We start from the raw sequence: 16,493 nt of genomic DNA on the forward strand, positions 1-16,493 counted from the left end.
ACAGTTACTGGGGGCGAGCCCTGTTTCACAAGAGCTTTGTACAGTAAGAGCTTGGAAAAATTGGCAGGTTTTTGTTTGTTTGTTTGTTTGTTTGCTAGCACAGCCATTCATAAAAAATAAAACGATAAAGCAATATCTCCCACAGGATTTCACTGTGTTCATACTGTATCCTAGGCACTGTTCTAGATGCCTCTGCATGCATTGTTTTACATATTCACACCAATCTTACAAGATCATTTTAGTTCTTCCTGTTCAGCAGATGAAAATCTCGCCTGACTGTTGGAACAGGGGCTGTCTGTCACGGGACAGCTGCGAGGGAGTGACAAGGCTCAGCATAACTGACCAGACGGCCGGCCCCGCTCACTTCTAGGAATTTGCTTTTTAAAACCCTACTGAGGAAGAGGTGATGTGAACCTCCAAGACTCACAGAAGGTTAAGGAACGTGTGCAGTACATGCATGGTCGTGTCAGGTTCGGAACCCAGACCCAAGCCAACGCCCTTCGCTGTGTCCCCCCTGACCCTGGGACTCTGCATGTGTGCCCCCCACGTCTAGCTTCACACAATGCTGCGGGACTAAAAGCAGTTCCTTACGCTGGTGTGGCCAGCACTTTGCCAGCTGGGACATTTCCTCAGGCCTTACACTGTTGTGAGTCTGACCTACCTCACCCGCAAGCTTATCAACCCGTTCCTTCTGTGCGTAACCACCTCTGAGGATCCCGAAGTATCCTTAAGGGGGAGGGTAAAGGCATGATGAGGGGAACTGCTCCATTGTGAACTATGTATTTGCATGGATTTTTTTTCATGAGTGCATGGTATCCTGCACTTTACAGACAAATTTTTATTGTGTTTCAAACTTTAGGAATTAAAAGAAATATTATGACACAAGTTTTTTATACAAGATGCTTAGCCACTCATTCTAAAAAAATAATAGGTTCCTAGAACCTTGTTGACACAATGCATCAAAGTTGTTACCAACAATCATGACAGGTTTGCGCCGAAGTGTCCTTGCCACCTCATAGTGGCCTTCTGACCAATGGCATTGTTTGCAAAGTTGACTGCAGTTTAGGGCAGTGGTTCATGTAAAGGACCATCCTGTCCCCCAGGGGACAGTTGGTGATGTCTGAAAATATTTGGTCCTCATTACTTGGAGCAAAGTTGCTATTGGTATGTAGTGGGCACATGTCAGGGACGTCAACATCCAGGAAGGCTTGAACAACCTTTATTTGTTAGAACGACTCAGATCCAAATACCAACGGCACCAACGCTGAGATGTTCCAGTTTACAGGCCACTCAGACCCAGGGCCACAGAAGAACAAACAGCCCGGACAAACATGAGTGGTGTTGGCCCCAACTAGCAAAGGGCTGAGTTGCTGGCCCACAAGCAGATGTTGGGCATCGCTGGAGGGGCTAGATTAATTTTTGCCAGGAGGGGGCGCAAATGATTTCTCTTATACATCCATTGTTGAAAATGTCTAAGTTTGAGTTTCAGAAAAGACAGCAAATAGCACAAATGAAACATAGCACGGTTCTCTCAGTCACAGTTGAGGTTCCACAATGAGGATTCGAGAAGAAGCAGCCTTCCCTGTACACGAGGGGGACCACCTGACTGGTGGAGGTAGAAGAAAGGACAGCTGTCCCGTCCAGTGGTCCCCTCCCATCTCCTTAATAGCCATGAGATTGTGAGCCCTAAAGGCCCGGGCAAAGACACCCTCGTTCTTCAGGGCATCTTTCCTGGGCTGTTTTTAAATTCAGTCTTCCACTGACAGGGTCAGGCTGCTCTTTGAAGTCCTTCACTTTTCTTTGGCAAAATCTAAAACAAATCAAACTATTGGTCATGTGACCTTCCTGGTCATACAGCCATCTGGGGGAAGTGACAGAAGCAGAGACGATTCTGGAGGTACACAGTGCTAGAGGACTGAAGCAATGTGTCCCCAGACCCCTCCCTTTCTGGAGCTGGGTAGGCTCCACCCCTTTTCACAAACAGCTTCAGAGAGCATCCCAGGGGTCATTTCTCAAGTGCAGTTTAAAAAAAAAAAACCTTCTGAGAGTGAGGTGTGCTAAATCAGTCCCTCCTGGCCCAAAGAATGGGGGCAGGGTTTGAAGCCCCAAGGTCTAGGACCTAGGACGGCCTCTGAACTTGCAGAAGGATCTGGGTGACACCTCGCCGCCCCAGCTCTGAAAATCTATCAGTTTGTGATCTTAAGCAAAGTATCCAGGCCTGAACCTCATTTACCTCAGCCATAGCCTTACAACTGGTGGCTACGAAGAGTGACATGTTACTTAAATTCATGTGTCCGTGTGGTCCAGGAGGGGGACAAAAACACTGATAACATTGTTGTCTGCCCCCATGTTGGCCTGTGGTAGCTCTGCACCAGCTCTGCCTGCTTCTGCTCTCTGTGGTTATGCCTGCTTGCTCCTGCGTGGACACTGCTGCGCAGCTCCCTAAGGAGCCAGGTTTAGCTCTGAAGACGGAAGTGGCAGTAGCGATGTCCCCCTTGTCCTATGCAGATTACTAACTAGTCCCTGGGATCGTAGAACAGGGTGGTGGTGAATCACTTGATACCTGGGGGTTGCACGTGATCCCTAATCCCTGCCCTCTGTCATTCCAACATGCAAGGGGACCCAACCTCTAAAAAGCCATTTCTAGAGAGTCTCTTGATTTCTCAAACATCCCGATTAGGGAGGTTTCTGATGTCTATGTAAATAGCTCGTCATTATTTAAGTTTGAAAGCCATCTTAAAAATACATATTTGCTCATTTTTATGTATTAAAAACAACAAAGGGGCGGGAGCAATGGCTCAGGGGTTAAGAACATTTTCTACTCTTGCAGAGGACCCAAGTTCAGTTCCCAACACTTAGGGGGATCAATGCCTATGGCTTCTGTGGGGTTTATACTCATGTGCACATCCCCATACCCAAATACACATGATTTAAAATAAAATAGATATTTTCTGGAAAAAAGCCACAAAGGTAGGAAAGGAAACCCAGGCCTTTGACACATGATCCTGGCTAAATCCTGTCCACATGCAGTAGACACAGGGTCCTTGCTCTTGTCAAGGCTGGCAAGGTTTCCTGCACCGTATCTGCAGGGTTAGGGTTGCTCACAGGTCTGGGAAGGTCTTTCTGCCCTGTGTTGGTCCCCACCTCAGATTCGGGGGAGGGGAGTCCCAATCTGGTTCTGTGTGGATTTCAAACTCAGAGGCCATAGCTAGCCTTAGTCTGCCTTCACCCAGAGTTACCGACGGGGCAAAGTACCCAACTCAGAGTTGGAACACACAGAGCAGACAGAGCTACAAGTGTTCCCATTGCTCTACACTGTACTGTGGGGTATCTGTCAGCCTGTCCCCAAGTCCCCATTCTCAGTCTCTCTCGTACATCCCTCTAGAGGCCACTTACCCTCCAAATTTTCCTTCTCCCACTCAGAATCTTCTAAGAAACAGCATTTAGGCTAAGAGAAAAGAAGCTTGGAAAACTCAAACTGAGCTGGTTGGCAAAGATGCATAACATTTAAATAATATCACGAGCCAAGAAGGGTATGGCTGGACTGTCTGGGGTTGGGCATTCCAAGGAGCCTTGTGCAGGCTTTGACCCCAGGCAAGGGTGAATGAGGAGACTCTTGGAATCTGAGAGTGCTTATCAAAGGACTTAAAAATGTTACCATTTCTTTAATTATCACTCTGGAGTTAGTTACCTTGAAAAATGAACAACATCCACAAGTTGCATTTAAAGAAAGACCCCCAAATAATTTGGATGTCTGAAAACAAGATCAGTACATCCATATATTGGGTCCACAGAATGGAAATACACTTGGAAACATGCTAGTGTATCATAACACATACACACTCGTGTGCAAGCATGTGAACACACCCATGCTCATGCGCTTTTCCCCCCGAGGCTCAACTCCACTCACACTGTGCCTCAGCTGAACTTCTGCCCCAAAAACACGCCACTGACTGAGCGCTGACTCTCAGCTTCCAAATCACTGGGCACTTCCCTGAGCTTCGTCAGCTGTCTGTCCCGTGACTGTCCCCAGCAGCCATTCCTTTTCCTGTGCGGGCTGCTTTCCTCCCAGCACCTAATGCCACCCCTTTCTGAGTAGATCGGGACCAACGAGCACACACTACCACAAGAGCTTGCTTGAGGTCACTAATCTTAACCCTTGAGCCTGATTCCACCATCTCCCCTGGCTTCTGGAACCTTCCTCCACCAACTGTCCCCATTCCTCAGCACCATTTCAGCTTGACCCTTCCTTTGGCCGCTTTTCCTTGGCATGCAAACATGATTTTTTCTCACAATGTCTGTGCTGAGGCATGACCCACCTGGACAGGAATCTTCTCTCTCTCCTTCCAGACAAGCTGCCAAGCCCTTTCTTTGGTTCTCTTCCCACATTCATCTCACTAGAGTCATATTTATTCCTGTCCTGTGCCTCTGAGACCACCTCGTGGCAGTCACGCCTGCTGTGTGGTTAGGTGCACCAAGCTTGTCAGGTACCACTACACACGGCCATTGCCAATCGTCTGTGCTCCACATCCTTTGGGGGCTCCTCCTGCTTCCTGAAGAGTCCCCTTGCTGTACCCTCCATGACACCTCCTCCTCGGATGGTCCAGGTATGTGTTTGATGCCTCTGGCTTCTGCCTGGATCACTGCCTTTCTCTGTGTCAATCCTCTTTCTTGTCCCCATCTTAAATACCACCCTGTGATAAAGGTCCAAAGTTATTATATTCCTTCCTTTTCTCATTCAAACTGCCAGATTCATGTTCCAGTAGCTTTCTTGTGAGTGTTGGATGTTCATATAGGGTATGCATGTATGCACACAGGTGGACATACACACCTGTGTGTGTTGGATATATATGTTCATATGGGGTGTGCATATTTGCATGTGGGTGCACATACATACTTGTTTGTTATATGTATATGTTTATATGGAGTATATATGAATGTATATATGTATGTATGCATGTGTTCAGGTACACATGCATGTGAAAGCCAGAAGTTAACATTGGATGTCTTCTTCAGTTGCTTTCTGTCTTATTTTTTGAGACACCGAACCTAAAAGCCCAACAATATGGCTGAGCTGGGTGACTGGTGAACTCAAGGAACCTTCGGGTCTCTGTCTCTCTGGTGCTGGGATTACAGGTGCCTGATGTCGTCCTAGGTTTTATGTGGGTGCTAGTGACTCAGATTTAGACCCTCATGCTGTGCAGCAGGCACTTTGCCAGCTCGGTCATCTCTAACCCTCCAGTTGCATTTTAACATGTCCCGCAGGAATTGCCCTGTGTGGAGGCCAGCATCATCCCCTCTACCAAGTCCACCCCCTCTTCCTGCCATCAGAGTGCACGTGGCACTGGCTTGAAAGAACTGTACTGTTAGGTTGGGTCCCCCCCCCAACAGACCCAGAGACAAAGACTGAGTGTAAGCAGTCTATCTGGCAGCTGACCCCAAGACACTGTAGCTGAGGAGTGGGGGTGAGAGAAAGGAGAGGCGCCAAGCTAGACTCTCCTCTTCCAGCAGGAGAGGCTCCATCCTTTTGGAGATTAACCCTGCTAGAGAAACCTATGAGCCATTGTGGAATGCTGAGCTGGGAATTTCAACAGTAGCTTCTGGTATGCAGAGCTTGAAGTTGTCTACACGGGTGCCAGTACCATAGTGCTTCCGTTGTGTGCGTGGGTGAAATGGGCTCCAGAGCAGAAACACACACAGGTTAGGAAACACTGCACAGGAGAGGTAGAAGGGTAAGGAGGGTGGCGTCTACAGCACTGGTGATCACCACCCGATCTGTCTCCATTACCTCCTCTCCCAATTACTGCTCTCTTCCTCCAGTCTTGTGCTCTGCCATGAAATGTTTGCCTATTGTAGCCAGAATGATCCATCTAGTTACACACCTGTCACCTCCATGCTTATCCTCTGAGACCAGATTCTTCAAGTCCCAGGCTTCCAGGCTCTGGCCCAGCCTGGTTCTTTTTGGTTTCCTCTGCCTTTCAATGGAGCCTTGCTCATCCAGAGACCTGAAGAACGTTTTTCTTTTTTTTTTTAATAGTCTTTATTATTATTAAATAATAATAAAGTTTTTAAGTTTAAATTTATATTAGAAACATGGTTGGTTCACAAGTCAGTTCCAGGTAGAAGAAACTTTTTCTACACACAGCTTTCCTCAACAATCAGCCAAGTAATCGCCTTGTCACCTATGGCATGTATATCGCCTGTTTCTGTGTTTGTCTCATCCAACCATTAGCACCTGGAGCTGCAGGTCTGTGTCTGAGTTCTCTCTGGATTCCTGGAGTTAGGGGTCTGTCGCCTACTAGCCATTTGACAAATACACATGGAAGCAGAAGTTGATTTCTTTCATTATATAGCAGGATTTCCGAGCATAATCCAATGGACATATTTAAGAGAAGGAACACTTGAAGACCAAATAAAGGACCAACTTAAAGAAAACTTGCTGTTCTTTGCAGCAGCTTCTTCCCACAGGCCCTGATGCTCACCCAGTCTCTTCCCAGGGTGCAGCACATCACCCTCGTGGGACCTTGCTGGTCAGCTTCTGTGCTGTTTGGGTGCTAGGCATTGCATCATGCTCTCTCACCTTCACTGTGAACCTTCATGAGGGAGGCATCCCGGGCAGCAGCTGACCGCTTACATGTAGGGACATTTTGTTTATAATCTAATAAAGCTGGCCTGAAGATAAGAGTGCAGAACTAAACCACTAGTGAGCCACATGCCTAGCTAAGAGCTAAGCCTCTAGTTAGTCACACACATACTAAACCACTAGTTAGCCATATACCTAAGTCACTCGTTAGCCATAGAGGACAGGCCATAGTGGCAACACCTTCAATCTCAGCACTCAGGAGACGGGGGCAGATGGATCTATGTGAGTTCAAGGCCACCCTGGGCTACATGAGAGTGAATCAGTCTAAAAGAGAAACAGAGCTCACACCTTTGATCCCAGCACTTGGGATGACACACCTTTAATCCCAGCACTAGAGAGGAATATAAGCAGGAGCTCAGTGCAGTCTGAGGTTTGGTGGAGAGCATTGCAGTCTGCAGTCACTCTGAGGACAGGATCACCCACCCCACCCCCCTTTGGTCTGAGCCTTGGTAGAGGTAAGAACTCTCTAGTGGTTGGCTGCTTTGCTTTTCTGATCTTCAGCTTGAACCCTAATATCTGTCTCTGGGTTTTTTATTATTCTTTGTACACTTACCCTCTGTTGGGGAGACCTGTCATGCCATACCCACACTGGAAAGATACACTTATAAAAATGCTCTCTAGAAATAAATGCACAACAATCCAGGACCTTGAAGCTGGCTGTACTAGCGTCTGTTACCCAAAACAAGGGAGAAGACCAAGATCAAGGGGTGTTTCAGGCAGACACAAGGATGCTGGGTGGTTCTGAACTGTAGATGCTGCTTCTAAGGCGGCAGGAGGCTCACACGCAACATCATCTGTTTGCTGTCATTAAACCTCTGGGCTCAAGAGGATGCCAGTTGAGAGTGGGAGGCGAAGGGCGGAAAGAACACAAGGCATCAGCAGAGCCGGAAGCTCTCTGTGAGGACAAGGAAGCTGTGATTGTCTTGACACCAGGCTTGGCTCTGAGCAAAAGCAGAAGCTTGCACTCACAAGGAAGTGAGGGCCGTTTCTACCTGAGTGAAGCAGCTGGTGAGGAAGTGACTCCATTTCCCCCTTATCGCTCGGCTGGGCAGGATTTCCTCTGCAGAGCGTTGTGCTGAATGGGCCCTGAGGGTCCCCTCTGTGGCAAAAGGCGCCTTTGTCAGTAGCATGCTGGTATCTGCTCCCTGTGTCTCCTGAGCCTCCCCTATCCTCCCAAAATACTGGTTTCAGATTTGAGGGGAGCAGAAAGGGAAAAACAGCCTACGAGCATCTAACTGAAGGCCACACAGCTGCCTGGCCTCAGAGTGGCAGAGGGACACGCTCGTGAGACCCATTGCCCAGCCAGTGCAGGCCAATCTTGGAGAGGCTCTGGGCCCAGAGGGCCGGGCTCTTTGAAGCACAGGCCAAAGACATACATGCAAGGAGACCTAATCGAAGGATCATTTGGTTGTAGCTAGAAACCTGCTGGACAAATGACGGGAGATGAGAAGCCCTAATACACCAAAAATAAAACTCGCCCTACTGCACTGGGTTAGGCCAGGGAACTTTGGGGTATATTTTGTTATGAAAATTTAGCTAGGATGCAAATGAGGTGGTGGGTCTCAGGAGCCAAAGAGGGTGTGAGATGACAAACCTGAAGGCCGCTTTGTATCTTGAGCAGAACAGTTTGAAAGTAACTTACAAAGTTATGTCTGTGAATGCTCTTGAGGTTATGCAGCCAGAAGGCTGGTCAAAGGCTACTCAGCCATGTTCAGCTGTACAGGAGACCCACACCCAGAGATGGCCAGAGGCCCAGATAGCACTTGGAGGGTTCCTTGGCCCGCTGACCACCTGCCCTGCCTGGGTGAAAGATGCGAGCTGGAAACCGAGCACAGATACAGGCTCCTGATGCACACCAGCTATGCAAACCTTGCAAGGAGAGCTGCCTAGTCCTCCTGCACAGGGAATCGTGATCAGTCCCACACTTCAAAAGACACACACGCGAATGGGTATAGGTCAACAACTACACCCTTCTATTCACCAGGTTCACAACAAAAGAGACTGGAGGCTCCATCGGTACCCAGTCTTGGCATCTCATCTTAAGCTTGCTTGTTCATTTAGTCACCAAACATGACTTTGTGAACCTGTCCCTGTCCTATAATTTCTTGGTAATATTCTAAACACGGCATAGCTTTAATGGGCCTGAGCTTTCTCGGGCCATTGAAAGCCTTTTGTGAATGTAGGCAGACTGATCCTGCAGTGTCCAGGTCAGGAGGGAACACACTCTTTCTGTGGCACTCCTTCATGGTTTGCCTGCAGAGCCTGGGCAGGGGGCTCTGGTAACAGTTACTTTTCTTGTCAGGGTGCTAAATGTCCTGGCTATAAGAGAGGAAGGATTTATTTTGACCCATGACTTGAGGGTGCTGTACATCGTGATGGAATGCGTGTGAAGTTGCTTGCTAACATCCTGATAGACCGGAAGCCGAGAGACTAGGGTGAGGAGCATGGTTGGGTCCACCCCTAGGCACCCAATCCTGATAAGCCCCGCCTCTTATAGGCTTTAAATCTCCCCAAACAGCACCACCAGCTGGTGGTGTGCAGACAGATGACTTTGTGGGGACTGTTTTACACTTAGCCCAGAGCAGCGTCTTTTCTTGGGGGCCTCACACCACTGGCCTCAGCAACCTGTCTCCTAGGGCTTTGGCCTTGCAAGAGTTTCTCTACCTCGCGTTCCTCATTCCACTTTCTCCCTCCGGCCAGAGCCCTGCTGGTTAATCATTTCCAGTTTTAGATTTATGACATGTTATTATTTGGGGGAGATTATCAGTTTATGATATTGTATTGTTTAAGAAAGTATGTTGTGCAAAACAATCTTACTGCAATTAGGTAATAAAAAGATAGCTAGACAAAGAATTTGAATGGACATTTTTGCTAAATGATCCTGATATGACCAATAAGGGCATGAAAATATATTTAAGAGCGTTAGTTATTAGGGAAATGCAATTGAAACTACATAACTGGTACTTCAGACCAACGAGATGGCTGTGATTTTTAGATGGACAGTGACAAGCGTTGGTTAGGATACAGAGTACTGGAGCCTTCACACAGTGGCAGTGGGGATGTGAAAAGGTACAGCCATGGTACAAAACAGTTGGGTGGTTCTTTGAAAGCTTACATAGAGCTACTGCACAAACCAATGGTATAACTCATAGTATATGATCAGCATAACTGAAAACACATGCTCATATAAGAACTAGTGCATGAATATTCACATCAGTGCTATTTGGAACAGCCAAAGAGCAGAAGTAATCCAACTGTCTGCTAAATGATAAATGGACAATGGAATATTATTCATCCATAAAAGGGATGAGGCACCAGAATATACTACAGGCTGGGTGAACCTGGAAACAAAACTACATGAGAAAAGCCTAGTATAAAGCTTTAAACGCAGTACAATTCTACTCACATGAAATGCCCCAAATAGGCAAGTTTTAGAGACAGAAATCAGATGAATACACAGGAGTTGGGGAGAGGGAGGGTTATGGAGCAACTGTCAATGGGTAAAAAAGTTTGGGAATTAGGTAGTAGTGATAATTGTAAACCCTTAAATATTCTAAATAACAACGAATTGATCATAATATGTGGTATTTTGTGGTATGTGAACTAATATAAGTAAAAATAACTATATTTCTTGCAATCCACAAAGGGGAAGATTAGCAGTGTTACATCCTATGGAACTAGACAGAATGACTGAGAGTGCTCTCAACAGGCATTTGGGCTGGTGAAGTGAGGCTCCTTTTGCTATGGATGTCTCCCCCCACAATTATCCTTTAAAACCAAACAGTGGTAGGACCATTCAGAAGAGTTTCTCTGGGTGAGGACTCAGGCCAGCTGAGCATCCCATGCTATGAGGGCTGAGGCTCACATTCCTGCAGGCCTTCCGTTCCTTCCTCTGTAAACTGCTGCGCTATCCTGGCATGTGCTGTCCTGGTCCTGTCCTCTCTTTCTCATGCATCCTTGGGGTTATAGCTTGGGATGTGCTTGTGCATACCAGGACACACATTAGCATCACTGTTGCAGATGGCAACCTCTGGATTCCTCTCAGAGTGGTCCATCTCAACTGTACTCTGCTTCCATAGGCCCCAGGAGGCCTCAGGACTTCCTGAGCTCAGGTCCCTCTTCTAGGCCTCTGCTCTGTGGCCCTCTTCTCTCCAGCATGGGAGAGGGTGCCTTGGCTCTGGTGTTTCCCTGTGCCTCCGAGCTCTCTGCCTTTATAAACATAGGCTAGTTATTTGCTTCAGAAGCCCTTCCCAGGCTCCCCATATCCCATGTTTCTTGCCCAGTTGGTCTCAAGTTGGGTTTGAGTGATTCTCCCACATCAGCATCCTGGTAGCTGTGACTACAAGCATTCGCCACTGTGCCTGGCCAATTTTAATTAGATGCCAGTGTGTCTCAGATTGGGAGAAAGGGGTAAGGCTCTGCTTGTCCTGGGTGCCAGATGGGATTCTCCATGCAGTTTAGCACTGACACAGACCCACCACTCTCTTTCTTTGGGTCTGTGGCTACTGTGTGGTCACTCACACACTCACCTCTTGTCATCATCCCACCTGCCCCAGTGTCCACTCTGTACATGAGAGTGAACATAAGCACTGATGCTCTACAGGACCAATGGCAGCTGAGCACACTTGTCCTGTGGGTCATTACTTGGGCCACACACACAGTGCCCCACTGTGCCTGCCATGTGGCCTGCGAACATGTGGCATGCCCCCGCGTGTCACAAAAGGGTTAATTCATGAAAATATGCCACAAATGGGAACTGAAAGCACATGCTTACTAAGTTCTGAGACTTGGCCTAATCGCTGTCATCAGTACACCACTGTGAAGTGGGGGTTGGGGGGGTGGGGGGTGGGGGGTGGGGAAGAGAGGGGCTCGCCATCCCTTAAACAGGAAGACCAGAGTTGGGAGCCAAATGTTTGATTTTTCACTTGTTTAAATCAGTAAGTGTTGACGGAAGCTGATCGGAGGAGAGTACAGAGAACCTGTGTCTCCTAATGGGGATTTGCTGAAAATGAGCTGACCCTGGAGCAGGCCATGTTGGAGTAAGGAACACAAAGGAGAAGACATTCTGATAGGTGACACCTGCTGGGCACTGGCAGCTTCTGGCCATGCCTGGCCTGACAAGTTCCTTCTAAGACTGGGCATGTTTCCTAGAAGTTCCATGCCATATTGGCTCAAGCGCTTGCCTGGATGACCTACAGCAAATTCTAGCATCTGTGGAAGACCAGCTTTGACCTCCACAGAGTGAATCCCTCCTGGTTTTGGTCTGGATAAATAAGTTCCACACTCTACTGAAAGCCCACCGCCTACTAATATCCCACCCCCAAGCACCCTTAAGCATAAGAGTCTCAACCTGTTCCTAGCTCCCTACTCTGCAGCCCAGGGAACCATTAGCGAAATATTCACTCTGCAACAGTCACAATGACTGAGGTGTCCTCAGAGCAACCCATGGGAGAGCAGAGGTTTCCTAGCCACACCATCAGTTCAGCCATCAGTAAAAGAAGAGCGATTACATCTTCCCGTCTCAAGCAGGGCCTGATACACGATGGTGAACTCTCAGTGTGCTCCAAGTGGGTGTGCTCAGGAAATTTTGCTTTCGGTTTGTAGCTTACGATTTAGCCCACTTCACCTGGAAAGACTCTGCATGAATAAAACCAGATGCGCTTCAAGGCACACTGCCTGGCTCTTTGACAGGCCTCTTCCTTCCTCAGATGGCCCTCCTGAGCCCAGAAAAGACAACCGCTCTATCTCAAGGAAAATGCAGTCTCTGTCGCTGACCACAGCCGTTAGTAACGGAGCATGCGAAAGCTGAACAGGGTCAAGGCTAGAGTTCTGGATTCAACCTCATTAACACAGGGATGAGATAAGCTGGCGAGGCTGCTTGTCCAAATAAATGCTTACTGAGAGGGTCTCAGTCAGTGTGTCTGGTACCAGAACTAGATGGCCATATATGGAGAGGGAGAGAGAGGGATGGAGGAATGGGGGGGGGGGTGGCTGAGAGAGCCTCCATGGGCAGAACCTCCGGGGCACATTGACAGCTAGCTGACCTGATGTAAGGCCACTGTCCTACAATGAAGCGAGTCTGTTGTGGACATGAGCAAAGTCAGGAAATCGCACGGGTCTACCTACTGTCCACAGCCCACCAACGTTCTTGGTACTGGGTACTTTGAGTGGGAAGTGCCCCTGGGCACTTAACTTCCAAGGTGACTGTCTCTGACCTGCTAGGCAATGCCTGCAAAAGTCTGCATATATTTGCTGACTGGACTAAAAATGAGAGTTGTCATGTCTCTGGGCCCATGTGCCCCGGTGATTCCTGACCCACACGGCATGTCTGAAAGTTTTTGAGCTGGACTGGTGTGTCAGAGGGTGACACCGAGTTTCTACTGACGACTTTCCAGTAACCCCACGCACAGAAGCTCTGATGCCGAAGCCAACGAAGCAATATTTACTAGCTGCCTTTGTGCACGGCAAAGTGTAAGTGCTTCGGGGAAGCCAGGGACCACAGCTTTGTATGGCAATGAGCCGGACAACCATGCTCACTCACCACACAAATCAATTACTCCACAAATGCCAACTCAAGAGAGCTTCTCCCTAAGGGCATAAGAAGTTCAAGTTTGGGTAGGTGAAGGCTTTGGGTGGGGGGACTAGGTCTAGAAAATTGCTATTTTTACCAAGGAGCACCTTGGCTAATTTCGGATCCATATGCAACATAATTTTCCTAACAAGATCGGCGCGAACTTCACACATTCCTGTTTGGTGGAGGCTTTTCTCGGTGGCAGGGAGGCCCTGGTTCTATTCCCTCTGATCTGTCTTTGGAATCTGAGGCAGGCAACCTGAAGGGAGTGTGACCACTCAACAGAGCGGGTTGTGTAGTGTGTGCTTCTGGCCAGACACTAATCAGAGGAGTGAGAGCCAGCCACTGCGCCAGGCCCCTTAGGGTAGCTTTCATAAACGAAACAAGAGACATCAGAAAGGTCCCTCAACTTGGCCCATGGTACAGCGAGATTTCAATTTAAGGCCACACAAGCCCATACATGTGTTTCTTCAGCTTTACTTTGCTTCTCCTGTTGGAGGCAAAAATTACGTATGACCCAGTCCTCAGGGAGACACACAACAAGTGAAACCATGAAAATAGAGGTGCTCACGAGTGACAAAAGAAGACAGAGTGAACGCATTGAGGGGTTTTTAAGATGAGTCAGGGAGGGGTGTGTAGGACGTTAAGGACACGGACCGCGAGGATTTCAAAGAGAGCTGGGCAAACAACTAAAGGCTAGCTTGGCCTAGCATGCATGAGGTCCTGGGTTCAGTCTCCAGAACTGAAGGGAAAAAATTCATGTGGAAAAAGCTGAGGATGTTCAAGGATTGATTGGGGGGTTCAGATTGCCCTGGGGCAGGTCCCAAAACCAACTGGAGCATGCAGGCAGGGGCAGTTCCTTGAGGCTGCATTGTCAGAAAACAGACCCTGTGACCATGGGAAATCACAGGGCCTCCTCCTGTGCATGCACTAGATCTCATGGGCCTGTGTGTGGTGCACTCTGGGCTCTCGGAGTCTGTGGTCTGGCCCTGTAGGCTGATACCGAGTGTATCACCCACCTCAAGCGTGTTTACGCTGTATGAGACAGACTCCAATCCCGAAGGAGAAATTCTTTCTGTGTAACTCAGGGAAAGCCTGCCCCATCACAGGGCTGCTTCACAGGGAATTCTGGAATGTGAAGGAGAATAAAATTTCCCTGAGTCACAGAAACAAACCCCACCTGAGATTTGTTTAGAAGTGACAACTGGATTTTTATTCCTATCCGGGGACCTGTTCAGCCGTTCTGAAGAATGAAAAGGGATTGTGTCTGCACTGTGAGTGAGCAGTGATAACTTCCACACTACAAGGGCCAAGGACAAAGCACGAGGAGGGCTCATAGCTCGCCACAGTCCTGACACACCCCTGGTTATCCAGTCTGTAACTCAGCCAGCAGCCTCCCTCTGCAGATGCAGTCCCAGATGAGGAAGTCTGTTCTGCTGCAACTCTGTTCTGTATTTTTCATTGTTACACAAAGGCCTTTAAATCACTAAGACCCTAGGCATGCAGCATTTCACAAGACCTCATCTATGTTCACGCAGATTAGTCCTTTCGGCTTGTTTCTGGAAGGCTGAACTTTTGTGTAGCCATCTGTGATTCAAGCAATGGGACCCAACAAGTCACTTCTGGAGTCGCATGTGCAAGAGAGCATGTTCAGCGAAAGCTCTCTAACACACCCGATTGAGGAGGAAGATGGGAAGCTGGGTTTGGGTCCAAACACACTGGTAAGCAGACAATGCCCACGAGTCCCACTCCACGTCTGCACATGGGACTTCAACCCTCCTCTGTGGGCTGTTCTTGACCCAACAGCCAGGTGTGCAGGACACCAAGGAGGATGGATAAAAGCACTCTGAGGTCTCCTGCCTTGGCCTTCCCAGTCCAACAGCACTCACATGGGAACCCCTTTTACACCTCGTATCTCTACACTTCACCCCTTTCTCGTCTTCTCCTCTGGCTGTATCTTGACTTGTTTTTCCATTCCCTCAAGTTTTAGCTGCCAAAGTTTGTTTCTCCATTTTGATTTTTCCCATGTATTTTCTATTTGGATCTTTTCTGACTTTAACAGATAGCAATTCTCCACCGCTCACTTGTTTAAAAGAGTAAAACACTGGCTACCTGGAATGAATAAGATCTCTTTAGACCCAAGAAATGCCGAGTCCTGCCTTCTTGGGACTCCATTCCTCTTCCAGATAAGAGGAACCTGGCAGTGGAAACCAACGTAGAACTTAGGCTGTACCTGAAGCCTCTCCTCTTGGCAGCCCCACAAATGGTGTCATGTAATGCATGCTATGCCAGGCACCATGGGCCCCATCTGACAATGGAAGTCTGACATGATGCTGAGCCTGTGGTCCCCATTCAGTCCACCAGAGGCTTGCTCTATAGACCTCAGCCGTCACAGAGCTAAGTATTGGTGTTGTAATTACAGGGCAACTAAGAGGAATTTGTGGTTGATAAAGAAAGAAACAAAAATGCTAAATCTTGTGTTTTCTTGGTGCCCATGTAGAGCAAACAAGCCAGGCTCTGCTACTCTGGAACCAAAAGGGGGATGATCTACACCCCTCCCCTTTTCCATTTTATTAAGACAGTATTTTTCCCTTTTAGCTGGATGATGTATACTTTTAACATTCCAGGAAAAAAGTGTCTGTGATATGAAAGTCACAGTAAAAGAAAATAAAAAAGAAATCCAATTACGAAGGATGAGAAACTGTACCATTTTTAGTGTGAAACGCCCAGAGGAAAATCTAATTTTAAAAATTATTAGTACCACATAAATGAAAAGAGAATAGAAGAAAAAACTTGGTAAGCTAATCAGTGTTGGTACATGCCTCTAATTCCAGCACTTAGGAGGCAAAGGCAGGAAGATCTCTGTGAGTTTGAGGTCAGCCTGGTCTAAAAAGCTACACAGAGAAATTCTGTCTCAAAAACAAACAAACAAAAAAACTAAACTAAAACAAAACAAGACTTGTTATTTTAGAAATTAGCTTTCCTTAATCTTTCTGGCTCCTGGACATTCATTTTACTTTTTTATTTTTATTTTCTACAGGGTTTCACTATGTAGCCCTGACTGGCTTGGAAATCACTATGTAGACCAGAATGGTCTTGAACTCACAAAAAATTTGCCTAACTCTGCGTCTCCAGTGCTGGGGGTATTAAAGGTGTACACCACCTTATCTAACATATTGGTTTTCATTACCCCAACTTGGCATTTGGCACTGGACTTGGAGCAAACCCCACGATGATGCATTCCTATCCTACCAAGTAGCAACAGAGCTCCTAGTCCTC

General features: G+C 47.7%; 1 protein-coding gene across 1 annotated transcript in view; it reads right to left on the minus strand.

The window, feature by feature from the left end:
- The window catches only part of Bcl2 (BCL2 apoptosis regulator), a 164,764-nt gene that overhangs the window by 5,621 nt on the left and 142,650 nt on the right, over positions 1-16,493 (minus strand). The gene's annotated exons all lie outside the window — the stretch shown is intronic.

This window comes from Mesocricetus auratus, unplaced genomic scaffold (assembly GCF_017639785.1).
Source record: "Mesocricetus auratus isolate SY011 unplaced genomic scaffold, BCM_Maur_2.0 Super-Scaffold_100676, whole genome shotgun sequence".
Taxonomy (NCBI): domain Eukaryota; kingdom Metazoa; phylum Chordata; class Mammalia; order Rodentia; family Cricetidae; genus Mesocricetus; species Mesocricetus auratus.